Source organism: Oncorhynchus nerka, linkage group LG17 (genome assembly GCF_034236695.1).
Source record: "Oncorhynchus nerka isolate Pitt River linkage group LG17, Oner_Uvic_2.0, whole genome shotgun sequence".
Classification (NCBI taxonomy): Eukaryota; Metazoa; Chordata; class Actinopteri; order Salmoniformes; family Salmonidae; genus Oncorhynchus; species Oncorhynchus nerka.
This window is the reverse complement of record NC_088412.1, coordinates 12,872,306-12,884,461: the sequence shown is the minus strand read 5'-3', so window position 1 is coordinate 12,884,461 and position 12,156 is coordinate 12,872,306. Positions and strand designations below refer to the sequence as shown.

At 44.0% G+C, this 12,156-nt stretch overlaps 1 long non-coding RNA gene across 2 annotated transcripts in view; it reads left to right on the top strand.

Moving 5' to 3' along the window:
* LOC115145430 (uncharacterized) overlaps positions 1-12,156 on the top strand; it is a 55,389-nt gene that overhangs the window by 21,212 nt on the left and 22,021 nt on the right. Inside the window, exon 4 of one of the 2 annotated variants that reach the window (XR_010459367.1) lies at positions 10,134-10,173. The exons of the other annotated variant lie outside the window; for it this stretch is intronic. This is a non-coding gene — a long non-coding RNA (uncharacterized LOC115145430). The remainder of the gene's footprint in view (positions 1-10,133; positions 10,174-12,156) is intronic. 2 annotated transcript variants of the gene reach the window in all.

Below are 12,156 nucleotides of genomic sequence, written 5' to 3'. Positions count from 1 at the left end.
TTGGCTGAATAGTATCACTGTTAGTTACAAGTACCCCTTGCCACTCATCAGTTCTGCTTTTGCCCCCCTCCATGGTGCCACGGTGTTCACTAAACTGGACCTCCGGAATGCCTACCACCTTGTCTGCATCAGAGAGGGGGATGAGTAGAAAATGGCATTCAACACACCACTTGGACACTGAGTATTTGGCCATGCCGTTTGGTCTCACTAATGCTCCTGCTGTTTTGCAGAGCCTGGTTAATGACGTTCTGAGGGATGTGATTGGACAATTTTTTGTCTATGTGTTACATCATTTCACAAGGACAGTTACGGATGGACCCTGCCAAGGCCAGGGCAGTCGCCAGGGCAGACGCCAGGGCAGTCGCCTGTGCCCTCGAATCTGAAGCAGGTACAGCGTTTCGCCTATTTTTACAGACGTTTCATCCGCGACTACAGCCATTTGGCAGCCCCTCTCACCTCCACCTCCGTTCCACTGGTCCCCTGAGGCAGTGGCAGCATTCCGGGGACTGAAGAGTCGCTTCACTTCCGCTCTGATCCTCACCCAGCCAGACCCAGAACTCCAGTTCGTCGTCGATGTGGACGCCTTTGACACCGGGGTAGGCGCTGTTCTGTCTCAACGTTCCCCCTCTGATGTGAAGCTCCACCCATGTGCTTTCTTGTCCAACAAGCTCTCACCTGCAGAAATAAATGTTGTCATAGGTAACCGGGAACTTCTGGCTGTGAAGCTGGCTCTTGAAGCGTGGCGTCACTGGTCGGAGGGCTCGGTTCTCCCCTTCATCGTGTGGACGGACCATCCTACATCCAGACGTCTGAACTCCTGGCAGACCAGTTGGGCCATGTTCTTTGGAGTATTCAACTTCACACTCACTTATCGCCTCGGATCTAAGAATAACAAGTCTGACGCCCTCTCCCTTCAGTTCACCGCCGACAACACAGGTTCCGACACAGAGACCATTATGCCATCCACCTGCATCGTTGCCCGCTGTCTCCTGGGAGATCGAGTCCTGTATTCGCCAGGCTCAGCAGAACAAGCCTAACCCAGGTAACGGTCCTAGAAAGGCACTGTTTGTTCCAGATTCAGTTCGCTCTGAAGTTCTTCAGTGGGCCCATTCTACTCACCTCACCTGTCGCCCTGGCATGAACCGGACTGTCGCCTTCTAAAATGACTCCTATGGGGTATTGTGTGTAGATTACTGAGGATGTTTTTTAATAATTTAACACATTTTAGAATAAGGCTGTAACGTAACAAAATGTGGGAAAAGTCGAGGGGTCTGAGTACTTTCCGATGGCACTGCACGGAGTTTGTTCTCTGGAGAGTCACAATGGGCATCTAATCAGAAGCTCAGGGCCTAATTCATGTCTGTCTTATGCTGAGCTGATAGCCAGTCTCATGATAACAGCCAGTCTCATGATTATAGCCAGGCTCATGATAAAAGCCAGTCTTATGATAACAGTCAGTCTCGTGATAATAGCCAGTCTCATAATAACAGTCAGTCCCGTGATAATAGCCAGTCTCATGATAACAGCCAGTCTCATGATTATAGCCAATCTCATAACAGCCAGTCTCATGATAACAGTCGTCTCATGATAACGGTATGATTATTTTCACTGTACTACAGGTGTATATATTGATACATTAATGAACCTACAGCACTGTGTTATGAACCTGGTGTTCTATCTAATTAGAGCTGGTTACAGTACTGTGTTATGAACCTGGTGTTCTATCTTATTAGAGCTGGTTACAGCACTGTGTTATGAACCTGGTGTTCTATCTAATTAGAGCTGGTTACAGTACTGTGTTATGAGCCTGGTGTTATATCTTATTAGAGCTGGTTACAGCACTGTGTTATGAGCCTGGTGTTCTATCTTATTAGAGCTGGTTACAGCACTGTGTTATGAGCCTGGTGTTCTATCTAATTAGAGCTGGTTACAGTACTGTGTTATGAGCCTGTTGTTCTATCTTATTAGAACTGGTTACAGCACTGTGTTATGAGCCTGGTGTTCTATCTTATTAGAGCTGGTTACAGCACTGTGTTATGAGCCTGGTGTTCTATCTTATTAGAGCTGGTTACAGCACTGTGTTATGAGCCTGGTGTTCTATCTAATTAGAGCTGGTTACAGTACTGTGTTATGAGCCTGGTGTTCTATCTTATTAGAGCTGGTTACAGCACTGTGTTATGAGCCTGGTGTTCTATCTTATTAGAGCTGGTTACAGCACTGTGTTATGAGCCTGGTGTTCTATCTTATTAGAGCTGGTTACAGCACTGTGTTATGAGCCTGGTGTTCTATCTAATTAGAGCTGGTTACAGTACTGTGTTATGAGCCTGGTGTTCTATCTTATTAGAGCTGGTTACAGTACTGTGTTATGAGCCTGGTGTCTGACACACACACACTTTACACATTGTCCGTGCTGTCTCTGTGGTTGCTCTGACATCACCAAGTCTCTCTCTCACACACACACACACACACACACACACACACACACACACACACACACACTTGACTTTCACACACACATGCATGCTCGCACACACAAATCAAATCTAATCAAATTGTATTATTCACATGCACTGAATAAAACAGGTGTAGAACTTTCCGTGAAATGCTTAATTACAAACCCTTAACCAACAACGCAGTTCAGGAAACGCGTAGGTATTAAACAGATAATAGCAGCAGTGTAAAGGAGGGGGTGGGGGGGTCGATGTAAATAGTCATGGTGGCCATTTGATTAATTGTTCAGCAGTATTATGGCTTTGGGTTAGAAGCCATTAAGGAGCCCTTTGGATCTAGACTTGGTGCTCCGGTACCGCTTGCCTTGCAGCTGTAGAACCTTTTGAGGATCGTGGGACCCATGCCAAATATTTTCCGTCTCCTGGGGGGAAAAGGTGTTGTTGTGACCTCTTCACGACTGTCTTGGTGTGTTTGGACCATGATAGATCATTGGTGATGTTGACACCAAGGAACTTGAAACACTCATCCCGGGTTAGGACATCTACTTTGTGCATGACACAAGTCATTTTTCCACCAATTGTTTACAGACAGATTATTTCACTTATAATTCACTGTATCACAATTTCAGTGGGTCAGAAGTGTACATACACTAAGTTGACTGTGCCTTTAAACAGCTTGGAAAATTCCAGAAAATGATGTCATGGTTTTAGAAGCTTCTGATAGGCTAATTGACATCATTTGAGTCAATTGGAGGTGTACCTGTGGATGTATTTCAAGGCCTACCTTCAAACTCCGTGCCTCTTTGCTTGACATCATTGGAAAATCAAAAGAAATCAGCCAAGACCTCAGAAAGGAAATTGTAGACCTCCACAAGTCTGGTTCATCCTTGGGAGCAATTTCCAAATGCCTGAAAGTATCACGTTCATCTGTACAAACAATAGTACACAAATATAAACACCATGGGACCACGCAGCCGTCATACTGCTCAGGAAGGAGACGCGTTCTGTCTCCTAGAGATGAACGTACTTTTGGGGGATAAGTGAAAATCAATCCCAGAACAACAGCAAAGAACCATGTGAAGATGCTGGAGGAAACAGGTACAAAAGTATCTATATCTACAGTAAAACTAGTCCTACATCGACATAACCTGAAAGGCCGCTCAGCAGGGAAGAAGCCAATGCTCCAAAACCGCCATAAAAAAGCCAGACTACGGTTTGCAACTGCACATGGGGACAAAGATCGTGTAACGGCTTTCTTGTGGAGAAGGAGAGTCGGACCAAAATGCGGCGTGTAGATTGCGATCCATGTTTAATAAACAAACGTAAAACACGAATCAATACAAACACTACAAAACAAAGAACGTAAATGAACGTAACGAAAACCGAAACAGCCTATACTTGTGTAAACTAACACAGAGACAGGAACAAAGACACTAAGGACAATCACCCACGAAACACTCAAAGAATATGGCTGCCTAAATATGGTTCCCAATCAGAGACAACCTGATACACACCTGCCTCTGATTGAGAACCACTCCAGACAGCCATAGACTTTGCTAGATAACCCCACTAAGCCACACACCCAACACCCCACAAAACCCCAAGACAAAACACACCACAATAAACCCATGTCACACCCTGGCCTGACCAAATAAATGAAGAAACACAAAATACTTCGACCAGGGCGTGACAGAACCCCCCCCCCCCCTAAGGTACTATTGTAAAGTGGCTGTTCCACTGGATGTCTTAAGGTGAACGCACCAATTTGTAAGTCGCTCTGGATAAGAGCGTCTGCTAAATGACTTAAATGTAAATGTAAATGTAATGTGCGGACTCCCGAACGCACCTCAAAACAATAGGGAGGGTCCGGGTGGGCGTCTGTCCATGGTGGCGGCTCCGGCACGGGACGTGGACCCCACTCAATCACTGTCTTAGTCCCTCCTCCTCGCGTCCTTGGATATTCCACCCTCGCCGCCGACCATGGCCTAGTTGTCCTCACCCAGAACCCCACTGGACTGAGGAGCAGATCGGGACTGAGGGGCAGCTTGGGACTGAGGCAGCTCGGGACTGAGGGGAAGCTCGGGACTGAGGGGAAGCTCGGGACCGAGGGGAAGCTCAGCACAGAGAGGAAGCTCAGCACCGAAAGGAAGCTCAGCACCGAGAGGAAGCTCAGCACCGAGAGGAAGCTCAGGCAGGTAGCTGAATCCGGCAGATCCTGGCTGGCTGGCGGTTCTGGCAGATCCTGGCTAACTGGCGGATCTGGAAGAGTCTGGTTGACTGGCAGATCTGGAAGAGTCTGGTTGACTGGCGGATCTGGAAGATTCTGGTTGACTGGCAGATCTGGAAGAGTCTGGCTGACTGGCAGATCTGGAAGAGTCTGGCTGACTGGCGGATCCTGGCAGACTGACGGATCTGGCTGCTCCATGCTGACTGGCGGCTCTGGCTGCTCCACGCTGACTGGCGGCTCTGGCTGCTCCATGTAGGCTGACAGCTCTGGCGGCTCCGTGCAGACTGGCAGCTCCGTGCAGACTGGCAGCTCCTTGCAGACTGGCAGCTCCTTGCAGACTGGCAGCTCTGGCTGCTCCATGCAGACTGACAGCTCTGGCTGCTTCATGCAGACTGGCAGCTCCATGCAGACTGGCATCTCTGGCTGCTCCATGCAGACTGGCAGCTCTGGCTGCTCTATGCAGACTTGCAGCTCCATGCAGACTGGCAGCTCCTTGCAGACTGGCAGCTCTGGCTGCTCCATGCAGACTGACAGCTCTGGCTGCTTCATGCAGACTGGCAGCTCCATGCAGACTGGCATCTCTGGCTGCTCCATGCAGACTGGCAGCTCTGGCTGCTCTATGCAGCAGACTGGCAGCTCAGGCTGCCCATGCAGACTGGCAGCTCTGGCTGCTCTACAGGCAGACTCCAGCAGCTCTATGCAGACTGGCAGCTGAACAGGCTGCTCCATGCACAGGAGAGGCAGCTCTGGCTGCGCTGAACAGGCAGGAGACTCCAGCAGCGCTGTAGGTGAGGAAGGCTCTGGCAGCGCTGAACAGGCGGGAGACTCCGGCAGCACAGGAGAGGAGGAAGGCTCTGGCTGCGCTAAACAGGCGGGAGACTCCAGCAGCACAGGAGAGGAGGAAGGCTCTGATAGCGCTAGACAGGCGAGGCGCACTGAAGGCCTGGTGCGTGGTGCTGGCACAGGTGGTACTGGACCGAGGACACGCACAGGAAGCCTGGTGCGGGGAGCTGCCACCGGAGGGCTGGTGTGTGGAGGTGGCATAGGATGGGCTAGACCGTGAAGGCGTACTGGAGATCTTGAGAGCAGTGCTGGCACAGGACGTGCAAGGCTAGGGATGTGCACAGGAGGCCTGGTGCGTGAGGCTGGCACCAACTTCACCAGCCGACTAACACGCACCTCAGGACGAGTATGGAGCGCTGACCCAGGTGCCATCAAATCCCAGACACGCTCCGTCGGGCGAATTCCATGTTTAAAACACCAACACAGCAACTCCCTCATTACTCTCACCTCCAATTTCCCCATTAACTCCTTCACAGTCTCTGCTTCGCTCACCTCCAACACCGGCTCTGGTTCTGGTCTCCTCCTTGGTTCCTCACGACAAACAGGGAGAGTTGGCTCAGGTCTGACTCCTGACTCTGCCACACTCTCCCTGAGCCTTCCCCCCAATACATTTTTGGGGCTTCCTTCCGCGCCGCCGTGCTTGCTTCGCCAACCTCATTCTCTCGTAACCTTCTGCACACTGCTCCATCGAATCCCAGCGGGCTCCGGGCACTCTCCCTGGGTCGACCGCCCACCTGTCTATCTCCTCCCAAGTTGTGTAGTCCAGATATTGTTGCTCCTGTTGCCGCTGTTGCTTCTCCTCATACCAGCGCCTCTCAGCTCTCGCCGCCTCCAGTTCTTCTTTGGGGCGGCGATATTCTCCAGGCTGATCCCAGGGTCCTTCTCCGAACAATTCATCCTCCCATGTCCATTCCTCTCTTTGTTGCTTCTGCTGTCGCTGCCTGTCACCACGCTGCTTGGTCCTGGTGTGGTGGGTGATTCTGTAACGGCTTTCTTGTGGAGAAGGAGAGTCGGACCAAAATGTGGCGTGTAGATTGCGATCCATGTTTAATAAACAAACGTAAAACACGAATCAATACAAACACTACAAAACAAAGAACGTAAATGAACTTAACGAAAACCAAAACAGCCTATACTTGTGTAAACTAACACAGAGACAGGAACAAGGACACTAAGGACAATCACCCACAAAACACTCAAAGAATATGGCTGCCTAAATATGGTTCCCAATCAGAGACAACGATACACACCTGCCTCTGATTGAGAACCATTCCAGACAGCCATAGACTTTGCTAGATAACCCCACTAAGCCACACACCCAACACCCCACAAAACCCCAAGACAAAACACACCACAATAAACCCATGTCACACCCTGGCCTGACCAAATAAATGAAGAAACACAAAATACTTCGACCAGGGCGTGACAGATCGTACTTTTTGGAGAAACGTCCTCTGGTCTGATGAAACAAAAATAGAACTGTTTGGCCATAATGACCATCGTTATGTTTGGAGAAAAAATGGGGAGGCTTGCAAGCCGAAGAACACCATCCCAACCATGAAGCAGGGGGGTGTCAGCATCATGTTGTGGGGGTGCTTTGCTGCAGGAGGGACTGGTGCACTTCACAAAATAGATAGCATCATGAGTCAGGAAAATTATGTGGATATATTGAAGCAACATCTCAAGACATCAGTCAGGAAGTTAAGTTTGAGGTGAGTAATTGCTGTTCTGATGCCCAGAAGCTCTTTTTCGGTCATAAGTTGCAAACATTGTGAAAAAAATATAAAAATAGCACAGTTGGTTAGAAGCCCGTAAAATGGCAGCTATCCTTTCCGGCGCCCTCATTATTCACCAGTATGCCATGAATTTGTCTATTTCAGCCACAACCATTGCTGACAGGTGTATAACATCGAGCACACAGCCATGCAATTTGCATAGACAAACATTGGCAGTAGAATGGCCTTACTGAAGAGCTCAGCGACTTTCAACGTGGCACCGTCATAGAATACCACCTTTCCAACAAGTCAGTTCATCAAATTTATGCTCTGCTAGAGCTTCCTCGGTCAACTGTCAGTGCTGTTATTGTGAAATGGAAACGTCTAGGAGCAACAACGGATCAGACGCGAAGTGATAGGTCACACAAGCTCACAGTGCTGAAGTGTGGAGAAAATCCTCTGTCCTCGGTTGCAACACTCACTACCGAGTTCCAAACTTCCTCTGGAAGCAACATCGGCACAAGAACTGTTAGTTGGGAGCTTCATGAAATGAGTTTCCATGGCCGAGCAGCCGCACACAAGCCTAAGATCACCATGCGCAATGCCAGGCTGCTGGAGAGGTGTAAAGCTCGCCGCCATTGGACTCTGGAGCAGTGGAAACGTGTTCTCTGGAATGACAAATCACGCTTCACCATCTGACTGTCCGACAAACTAATCAGGGTTTTGCGGATGCCAGGAGAATGCTACCTGCCCGAATGCATAGTACCAACTGTAAAGCTTGGTGGAGGAGGCATAATGGTCTGGGGCTGTTTTTCATGGTTCGGGCTAGGTGCCTTAGTTCCAGTGAACGGAATACTTAACGCTACAGCATAAAATTACATTTTAGTGCTTCCAACTTTGTGGCAACAGTTTGGGGAAGTTACTTTCCTGTTTCAGAATGACAATGCCCCCGTGCACAAAGTGAGGTCCATACAGAAATAGTCTGTCAAGATCCCCATCGAACAAGTTTGGGATGAATTGGGACGTGGAATGAGAGCCAGGCCTAATCGGCCAACATCAGTACCCAACCTCACTAATGCTCTTGTGGCTAAAGTCCCCGCGGCAATGTTCCAACATCTAGTGGAAAGTCTTCCCAGAAGAGTGGAGGCTGTCATAGCAGCAAAGGGGGGGGGGGCAACTCCATATTAATGCCCATGATTTTGGACAACGAGCAGGTGTCCACATACTTTTGGTCATGTAGTGTAAATTGATTTGAAACTTCATACCTATGACGACGACTCTCAGGTTCACACGTTGACCCCACTCTATAGAACACACTTTCACTCTATAGGACACACTTTCTCTCTATAAAACACACACACTCTATAGAACACACTTTCACTCTATAGAACACACTTTCTCTCTATAGAACACACCTTCTCTCTATAGAACACACTTTCACTCTATAGAACACACACACTCTATAGAAAACACTTTCACTCTATATAACACACTTTCACTCTATAGAACACACACACACTCTATAGAACACACTTTCTCTCTATAGAACACACTTTCACTCTATAGAACGCACTTTCACTCTATAGAACACACTTTCACTCTATAGAACACACTTTCACTCTATAGAACACACACACTCTATAGAACACACTTTCACTCTATAGAACACACTTTCACTCTATAGAACACACGTTCACTCTATAGAACACACTATCACTCTATAGAACACACACACTCTATAGAACACACTTTCACTCTATAGAACACACACACTCTATAGAACACACTTTCTCTCTCTTGGACACACACAAACACACACACACACAAACACACACACAAACACACACACAAACACACAGAATTTGTCAAATAGAATAAAATAGAATGTATGATTAATGTATTTATTCATTATGATTTTATTATAGTTAAGTACTCATTGCTGCGGAAATAAATGTTTATCAAAACAAAATCACTAAATGATATCTAACTTATAGACTAATCTTTCTGAAAAGATGACTGTACTGAAAAACAGCATTTAAAAGAGTTCTTAAATGAAAGAATAACATTGTTTTATCACCTTTTTGTTTTTTCAACTTTTAACATTATTAGTGATGAACAGAAGATACTTTTATAAGTTTGTTTAGACTGTAGATGTGTAATTTGTTTGAGTTTTGAATATTATAATATTTTCATTTTCCAAAATAGATTTTAAAAAATGGACTCATGCAATTGACTTACTTTTATCACACGAAGAAATGAGTTTTGTTGTATTACAATAACGTTTTGTGGCCTCATTTGAGAGGGAATATGTCTTTACATTACAGTAAATTCAGACAACAAGATTGTATGATATGGAAAATGAACAATAAGCTGTTTCCTCTTATTCGGAAATATGTCATAGAAAAAGTTAGATGAAAATAAACAGTTATTTGTTTAAAGGACTGAGACATTTTTATCTTACTACATAATTTCATTGGATACAATAAATAGAAACTTGCGCAGATTAAATCCGTTTGTAATTGTTAAATAGTAGAAGGGATCAAATTCATGACTTACCATTGAGGCTGAAATTAGCAATATATCAAATTTCTATTGAGACAATTGTTCTGACAGAAAATAAAAAATTGCAGAATTCTGTGTAAATGTATGTAGAATGAAATGTCAGAATATTCGTCATTCCATTGTATCTTTGTATTAAATCAAGGTCAAGCGTTCTCTGCTGCTAGCTGCTCGACATTGTTACAATGGAAATAAATTCCAATAGACTGTAGATACAGCATTACATAACATGACATTAGTCAATAGTTGAAGATAACAAACTGTGGTTAGTTTACTGTTACTTATTCTATCGCCACCAAAAAAAACACCTCCATTTTTATGTTTCATTGTTTTTGACAGGTTCTGTTGAAGCAACAGGAAGAATGAATGAACCGGGCAGGTGAGGTAATATAGAGCTAGAATATGATGGGTGGAGTAAGAGTGATACAGGATACACATAGTCTTACTTCCTCCTGGATTGTGTGTGTGTGTGTGTGTGTGTGTGTGTGTGTGTGTGTGTGTGTGTGTGTGTGTGTGTGTGTGTGTGGTGTGAAGGTGTGAAGGTGTGAAGGTGTGTAAAAGCAGTATATTGTTAGTTTATTATTCCACCACTAAGGAATCAACATAATTTCAAGTAAATTTATGTTTTTACAAACCAACATATACAAAGATGCAACCAGATGAAAATAGAGAAATTAGATGGAAATAAACAGACAGAGATTAATACAGACTAATACAGATAGAGACACATACTAACACAGATATGGACTAATACAGACTAATACAGATATGGACTAATACAGATAGAGACATACATACTAATACAGATATGGACTAATACAGACTAATACAGATATGGACTAATACAGACTAATACAGATATGGACTAATACAGACTAATACAGATATGGACTAATACAGACTAATACAGATATGGACTAATACAGATAGAGACATACATACTAATACAGATATGGACTAATACAGACTAATACAGATAGAGACTAATACAGATAGAGACACATACTAATACAGATAGAGAAAAATACAGACTGATACAGATAGAGAGTAACACAGACTAATACAGATATAGACAAATACAGATAGAGACTAATACATATAGAGAGTAACAAAGACTAATACAGATAGAGACTAATACAGCTAGAGACTAATACAGACTATTACAGATGGAGACGGATACAGACTAATACAGATAGAGACTAATACAGATAAAGATGAATACAGACTATTACAGATAGAGACTAATACAGATAAAGATGAGTAGAGATAGAGATGAATACAGACTAATGCAGATAGAGACTAATACAGACTAATACAGATAGAGATGAGTAGAGATAGAGATGAATACAGACTAATACAGATAGAGATGAATACAGACTAATACAGATAGAGACTAATACAGATCAATATGAATACAGATAGAGACGAATACAGACTAATACAGATAAATATGAATACAGACTATTACAGATAGAGACGAATACAGATAAAGATGAATACAGACTATTACAGATAGAAACTAATACAGATAAAGATGAATACAGACTATTACAGATAGAGACTAATACAGATCAATATGAATACAGATAGAGATTAATACAGACTAATACAGATAGAGACTAATACAGATCAATATGAATACAGATAGAGATTAATACAGACTAATACAGATAGAGACTAATACAGATCAATATGAATACAGATAGAGACGAATACAGACTATTACAGATAGAGACTAATACAGCTAGAGACTAATACAGACTATTACAGATGGAGTCAGATACAGACTATTACAGATAGAGACTAATACAGATAAATATGAATACAGACTATTACAGATAGAGACTAATACAGATAAAGATGAATACAGACTATTACAGATAGAGACTAATACAGATAAAGATTAATACAGACTATTACAGATAGAGACTAATACAGATAAAGATGAGTAGAGATAGAGATGAATACAGACTAATACAGATAGAGACTAATACAGACTAATACAGATAGAGACTAATACAGATCAATATGAATACAGATAGAGATTAATACAGACTAATACAGATAGAGACTAATACAGATCAATATGAATACAGATAGAGACGAATACAGACTATTACAGATAGAGACTAATACAGCTAGAGACTAATACAGACTATTATAGATGGAGACGGATACAGACTAATACAGCTAGAGACTAATACAGACTAATACAGATAGAGACGGATACAGACTAATACAGATAGAGACGAATGCAAATTTAGATTTAGATTTAGAGAGGTAAAGAAATCAAATAAAGACAGTAGATGTAAAGGATGTTGAACCTGTTCCTCGGGATACATGGTGTACTCAACTATTTCAA